An 8,163-nucleotide genomic window follows, 5' to 3' on the forward strand; every position below is an offset into this window, starting at 1 on the left:
TATAAGAAAACTATTTGTACGTTTAAAAAGAAGTGTTATTTTGCTGTGGGATTACAATAAACCATGACTTAGCTCTAAATTTAATTGGTGTTTTAGTTACCTCAATTTGGATTATCAAGAGTCTGGAAATAATAAAACAAGGCTTTCCTAATTAGTCCCAAGTGAATTCGACCGAACCGACAGCGACGCCCTTTATGAACAATACACTTCTATTTCAATCAGATTAAGTGCAAATATTTTCCTTTTACATGCAAAAACCAACTGAGAGAAAAATCTATTGCACTTTTTAGTAAAATTTGAAACCCAAATAAACTCATCGAATAAATCAATTCAAAACATGTAGTTTATACAGTTTATCACTCAAATTGCAAAATGTGAACAATCTTCATAATGGTTCTCATTTAGCTTTGTATCCATTAGCGTGGCAATGAAGGGCAACAAGTGGTGATACATTTCAATTTAAACGTTTCATATCTCAATTTATTCTATATGTCATACTGTTAATTTCTTACTGAACACAAGGATTATCAGATTATTCTTTTTTACAGTATATTTGATAAGGTTGTAAATCTTAAGATATTCATTGTAGAATTATGTTTCAAATGAATTATTAGCCTTACGCTAGGTAATATGTTTTTTATGGGAACAGTTTCCCTTTTACGTCATGTATCTGTTCTGCTTAATACTTTATTAATGAACTATAGAACAAGGTTTGCTCTTGGGTTAAAATGCCACTCTTTCCTTTTTAATTATAAGATTCACTATAATTACAATGAAATTTGGTTTATTATTAAAAATAACATAACTTGTTCATATATCTTTTCAATATATTTAATGTATTGTAAATATATATGTATTGAACATAAGGCATCTAGTTTGACATTAATTAGTCACCACAAAGCTCAAAATGTGTTAGTGTGCACTAAGGTATTTGCAGAATAGATTAATGATGTAGTACCTTGATAGGTTACATTGATGAACAAGCCTGATCGGGTAGAGCTAATTAGCATAAACTTTTCATTTAATAAAATTTGAAGTGTTTATTTTAATCTCATAATAAAAAAGATAGCCATAAAAGTCATTTTATCTGTCCATTATAATTAAAAACTATACTGAAAATTTAACTTATTTTCTTGACTTTATTTATTTATCTATTTAGTCGTAGTAGATACGACTTGTCTTTCTAAACATTGCTTCTATGAAAACATACTTATCTATTAAACTCTACAAACAAGTAACAATTTATGAGAACAGACTTTATAAACACACCAGGAAATAAATCAGGATTTTTCTTTTGTACTATTTAGTGTTCAATGGCACGCGATAGAAGAAAGCAACTTTTACAAGTAGGGCAGCTGTTGAGGCCGATAGCAATTTCGCAATATTCCAGAGGTCTGAACTTTACAACCTAGTAAAACATTCATATTAGCATTATGTATTCGTTAGCTGTTCAAGATTTTTCTACTTGAGCTTGTGTATTTAATGTTTAGTATAATTATGATATCTAAGAAAAAACTATTCTCAACAGTTAATTAAATTAGACGGTTGATGTATAAGGCAATAATGTTCAATATTTTTTATCCTGATACTCTTTAAGTAAATATTGAATATTCTAGGCATTTAATACACGTATTTTTACACTTTGCTACTTTATTTATACTTGTTGGTGGTCTTTGGGAATCCACAAGTTACGATAACAGCGTTATAAATGTCTGAGATACGCTGAAAGTTATGATCGGTTTGGTAAACTCCTGCGTTATTCTATGGATATATGGATTACTTCAACCGCCTTTGTCGTGGATTTTATTTCTCAGCGCGTCGTACGAGAAATTCACCCTTTCATGCTCACCTTCGCCTCGCAGTTGAAATTTAGTGTGCATTGCCTTCGACTTTGTCTCACACTGAAACTCGAGCGGAAAACGCTACTTTCCATACTAATAATGAATTATGCTATTTTTATCATATACGTGCGTAATACAAGAACACGGTGGGAGATTTGATTGTTTAAAAATTTGATTTTTTTACACATAGCGAAGCGTACATGTAATCTATAGAGCTGCGAATTGTGTCATTCTGTTCACAAATGAATCCAGTAAGAGGATAGGAACCTAGTTGTAGCGTACAAACGAGCTATGTATTTATACAGAAAACAGTCCTTACTTAAAAAAAAAAACACCCTCGTATTATTCAACACATTAATGCTGTAGCAGTAATTGCTATAACAAGAAAATAATGCCAGAAACGGCGCGAGCCCTGTGGGCTTAGGTCACATGTTGGCCTGACTTGAAGTAATGTGACAAACAATTCCAGGTATGTGTCCAACAGAGTAGAGGGGGTTTTTTTGTGAGTAGTCTGTGATAAACTCAGTAGTCTCACACTACAGGCTGGCTACATGTGTGCGTAAAAGCATTTTCCCTCCTCACCCTAAAAAAAATAAAATAAAAAATAACAAGAAAATTGAATTTTAAAAAATTAGTGTTAAGTTGTACCATAGACTAAGCAACACAAGTAGACTCCTCATCCCATTGTAAATTGTGAAGCTTGTTTTTCATGTCTAGTTCATGTACGTCCACACCGATCGCTGGGGTAGACCACATTTTGTTTCTATTATTTTAGGGTTATTTTCATGATTTGTGCTTTACTAGTCGGTTATATAACTAGTGGACTAGTTATTCTTTATGATTAAATCGTTTTATATGATTAAATGAGGGTTTAAATGACTGAAATAACAAGAAACAAATTGTAAACAAAACATAACCTCTACAGTTGGACGTACAGAACAAACAATAAAATTGGCTTCAGCTGTTCCATAAGGATGACAAATCTACTAAGGGAGTATGATTTATCTATGGTTGTACTGGAGAATTGTACAGAAATGCCACATAACTAAGTAACATCAGTTTTTAGATTAAAAATATTTAATATATCGAATGATTATTAGAGCAAGTGGTCCAAAAAATTTTTAATCCTAGTGTTTTTAGAATCAAATTGCAAAGAATTTATAACTAATAAATTTATTACCTTAGTTTAGTAAATATTTGGACAAAAAAGAGCAATATTTTAAACCACAAAACTTAAAGTAAATATAAATATTAATGTTGATAAATAAATCGTGGGTCAGAAACTTTAGTTGCTTGATAACATAGAAAAAAGAGAATCCCTGTTCAAAGGTTGAGATAAATCCTGTCAGGTTCTGAGCAAATTTACTCTTATATTGTATTTGGATGTTGTAAAGGGGAATGTTGAAATATTGGTTTTACTGGTTGTACTTTCTGTTGATAAATAAAATTGAGGTAACTAAATGAACTGGTTTATTGACCAATTTTTAACATTATTTAACATTTCTGAAATGTAGATTTGTTGTTCAAGGTGGGTGAAGTTTTTGTTAACTGTCGAAATCAGGTTTTAGATTATTTCCAAATTTTATTATTTTCTAAATAATAAAATGGTTTACTCACTGTCTGATTATTGACATTAATAAACATTTTGTGAAGTTTAAATTTGTTTTTCACGGTAATAAGCACAGGTTTATCTAAAGTGGGACTGTGGAACTAAAACTTGAAGGTTTTAGTATTTTTAATATTGTAATTTTTTTAGTTTAGACAACCTAAATATAACCAAAGTAGATTTTTAAAATCTTTAATTGTGATACTATTGTAATACTGCATATTAAGTTAAAGCTTAGATCAAAAGGAATTCTTTTTCAAAGTAAAGGTATCTGTAATTTGAAAATAATACAGGGTATTGAAAATAGTACCCCATTTTTTTACAATAAATTATTATAATTTTGACTGCATAAATTTATTTGAATCAACAAGAGCTTTAAAAGGGCTTGTATGCTTTATGTTTTTATTTGACAATGTGAGATTTAAACTAGTGACCCTCTGGTTTTCGTACATACTATAATCGGAAAACATTGAAAATGTGTTAAATTATTGGTTGGCGTTTGTTTAGTCGGGAAATGTTCCATTTTTACATTGTGGGACCAACGGTTTTTCAGAAATCAATTTTGGGTCTTACAAGATTCACTCTGTATAAATACACGCATTAACAGGGATATAATGAATTTGTGGAATATAATTTATTCAATCCTATGATAAAATAGATATTTTCTAAAAACTTACAAAATCCAGACTGTTGATCTTAAATATTCGTTCAAATAATGTATAGCCTAAGTAAGATGTATATTTCAATTGCAATGACAGCTACGCTTTGGAATAGATATATATTACGTTTTATACGGTGAAATCTAATATAGCTTTTTGATTGTATGAGGCACAAGCTGAAACTACTCCATGTCTGTATGTTTGCTCGCTTCTGTGTCAAGCTGTTCTTCTAAATATGAAACAAAATTGCATTTCGTTTCCTCTCTGAAATATAAATATATAAAATACATACATCAGTCATATCTATACATATAATTTATTTTGGTATAGTAAAATCAAGGTTGGATTATCTTTTGGTCTAATAGGGTTAGTTTTTCTTACACAAAAATGTTGAAATGTTAATTATATTTAATTAATAATTCCAAACTTGCGTTTAGTTTCCAAAGTCAAAATGGTAATATAATTGCCTCATTATCAACTTAATTTCGGGGTTTCACTTCACAATTAATTATACTTTAGTTTTAATGGTTAATATAATTGTTCTAATAACCTAGCATATTTTAGTTCGAAAACTGTAAAATATTAGGGTATAAATATTTAGGACGATATTACCATATCAATAATCAGTTTTGCCCCTCATATCGAGTTTTGTTAAACCATTGCTAAACACAGAGTGTTTGTAGGAACTAAACGTGAGAATCACGACAAAGGTAATAAGCCCTTTTACGAGCCATAATTGATTTCGATTAAGACCAAAGATTTAAATATTTGGTTTTAAAGGCACCCTTGTCGTAATTTAAGCTCAAACCAAAACTTTAAATAAAGAACAACTCATGTAAATAGTAAATAAATTTGAAACATTATCATTAATTTTATGAGTGTTGTAAGAGTGCTAGAAATGGGTTTTTTTTTAGAGGTTGGCGGCCTCTTTTAACCTTGCATTTGCCCGTCCACATAGACTAAGCGCCCGTGCGTGGATCGTTTACAGCAAAGCAAGGAGTGAGCCGGTACAGTACAAAGGTGAACTGTACCACTGTACTGATAAAATGTTATCGGTAGTGACCAGGATCCGAACCCACGACATCGCTGCCTTGGGCCCGAAGTCCTCACTAGAACTCACTGGTTGTTAGCCTAACAAACAGTTTATGTAATTAAGTGACATTTATGAATATGATTTGTAGTATTTCTATGTTAAAATCTTAAAATACATATTTAGAATTTACCATGTTAACCCTGTTAAGTGAATTAAGTTAATGTTTTATTGTTCAAATAAGAACACTTTAAAAAAGAGTCAGAGTATAGGGTTTGCTATATTTTTGCTGTGGGTAATAAAGAATTTAACAATTATCTAAAAGAAAAGAGTAAATAGCAAAAATTCATTATAAACATAAACATGAAGAATACTGTTTAAATATGTATATTTAATCAACTGCTAGTTAATTACGTTAAATATATAATCTGTTTGCTTATATTAATTTAACTTAAGATTAGAACCGTTTAATTTTCTACATTTTCAGAAAGAACGTTATAAATCTAGTAAGAAAACAAACTTGTTAGTTTTTAATCTGTCCTCGTTTACTCTTCCTTTGCCTTTGGCAGTTTCAAAAAAGAATAACATTTTGTATTGTACACCAGTACACCACTGAATATAATAATACATATTTATTTGAGATTGAATGGATTCCAAATCAACTCAAACTTTTTACACTAAAAACTACACAAATATTGTTATTATTGAATATAAATCAACGTCTTGGAAGTACTTCGCAGTGAGGAATCTGTTCAGGCAAACGTAATAAGGAAATGTATTCAAAGAGCAACAGTCGTTTAAGGAATGTCTTAAAAACCATTTTATATTAAATTATATAATTTTAGCTAAAACATAATTTTCACATTTTACATCACATTCATTTTAAAAAATACTGTAAATAAATTTAAAGCTGAATAATGTTTGGTAAGTATACGCTTAAGTTTTATCTTGTCTTCTTATTTAGTTTATTGATATGATCAATTTCATTTTATCACTATTCACCAAATAATTATAGTTAGTGAAAATGTATTTTAGATGGGCTTTTTTTACATATGACCTGATTGAAGTAGGTAAATCACTATTCATGTTGTGGATATAAAAAGCAACAAAGTAAATTTATTAGGAGTTAGAAGTTTTGTTCTTTTTATTCGTCTCAAACAAACATGATCTTTGAAAAATAAAAGGGTGTTGCATTATTCGTTATGCCTTTGAATCAAACCTTATCAAAATGCTCAATTAAATAATACTGGTCTCCTCGTATTATTTGATTAACATATTATATGCAACGTCTATAGAAACAAGAAATTTCTTCATAACTCAAATATACTGTAAAATATCTTTGTAGGCCTCGAATGAATACCATGCAAAACTATCAAGTCTTAAGTTCACCAAGTTTTTCTATGCTTTTGGAAAACAATGTGAAACCAGCAAAATAAGTGTGTAGGCGTTTTTGGCGAGTGTGATATTTATCTAGGCTAACATCATATTTTACGGTTTCCTTTAAAAAAGTAAGCAAATCAATGTTATCTAAGTGAGTGTAATTCTAAATTTAACTATTTAATGGTTAAAATATAATTCCAAAGATCAAAATTTTACTCTAGCTTTGTAGTTCAAATTAGATTAATTAAGTTTACTCTCACTCCCAGCTATCAATTTGATATAACAATTAATCTTGAGAAAAATATTTTAAATTACATCGATAAATATTAGAATGTGCTGCAAGTTATGTAATTTCTGTAAAATTTTCAAATAGTCTTTTTACTCAAATTGGTTTAAATTTGTCTGCACTGGTAATATACTTTTAATACGTACAAAACATAAAAATAGACTTTAGTTCGTACTTAACAATTAACTTAAATTAACAAAAACTAGAGACTTAAGTAAACATTATCATTAAAACTGTGATTAACTTAAATATCTGACTAATTTTAAGAAAAGTTGTGACGGAGTAAGTAGGCTCCTAATTAATTAACATTGGTGAATTATGCGGTCAAGTATAGACCGTAACTAGTGTTAATTAGGTCAGATGTTTGGTCCAACTGAGGTCGGTTCATTAAATAACAAATTACTTTGTAATTAGAGAAACTTGTTTTGAAATAAAACCATTGTCATAATTACTGTTAATTTATTATACTAGTAGTAGCTAAATCCGTTCCCGCAATTTTTTTATAATTATGTAAAGTATATGTATTTTTCTGTTAATAATGTATTTTAATCGTTTCTCGTAACTAGTTTGGAAATGTTAGATGAAATAATTAAAATTTGCAAATAACTGTTTTTACTGTATTAGGTCTAGATTATATTTAAAAGGCAATCGTTGAAATGCGTAACTTTTTGAAAATATTATAGTATATTTAAGCAAAATTTAACGTCTAAAACTAAATTAAGATCTTATACAAAACACAGTATATTTATGTTGTAATATGCTGGTATAGATATAGTTATCAAGTGAAAAGAATATTATTTTGTTGTCCTTTTAACGTACACATTATATGTTCAACACTCCTTGTCTATTATATGAGATAAAGAAAGTGACCCATTCAACGAAACTCGTATTTATTCTGGGCTGCATAACTCAGAGTTTATTCCCAGAACGTGATAAAAAATTAGTAATGTTTGACGTTTGCTTGGAACTAGTATAGTAGGCTATGAACCTCATAAAAAAATAGACTTGAAATATCACATATTCCTTCACACTTTTGGAGGAGAAATCTTTAAAACATGGATTTGAGCCCCCTTCAAAACAATTTCCTGAAAAGGGATAGCGGGATTGATTTATTTTTGTATTCTCATTGTATTGTACTCTTTTAAGTAAAATGTTCACTGTTATTTGAAAATTTAAAGGAGGTTAATAAATATATATTGCATCTTATAAAAATTAATCACAATATCGAAGAGATATTTTTTCGTGCACTAAGACCGAGTTTCGTTTATGAAATCCTTGAGAGGTAACAAAATTATGTATCAAAAAATTAAAATTAAAAACACACACAAACGTTGAAATTTGTGTAAATATAGTAACTCTAA

Source organism: Macrosteles quadrilineatus, unplaced genomic scaffold (assembly GCF_028750875.1).
Source record: "Macrosteles quadrilineatus isolate MER2022 unplaced genomic scaffold, UCM_ALF_1.0 Scaffold_9__3_contigs__length_116548681, whole genome shotgun sequence".
In the NCBI taxonomy this organism is placed as follows: Eukaryota; Metazoa; Arthropoda; class Insecta; order Hemiptera; family Cicadellidae; genus Macrosteles; species Macrosteles quadrilineatus.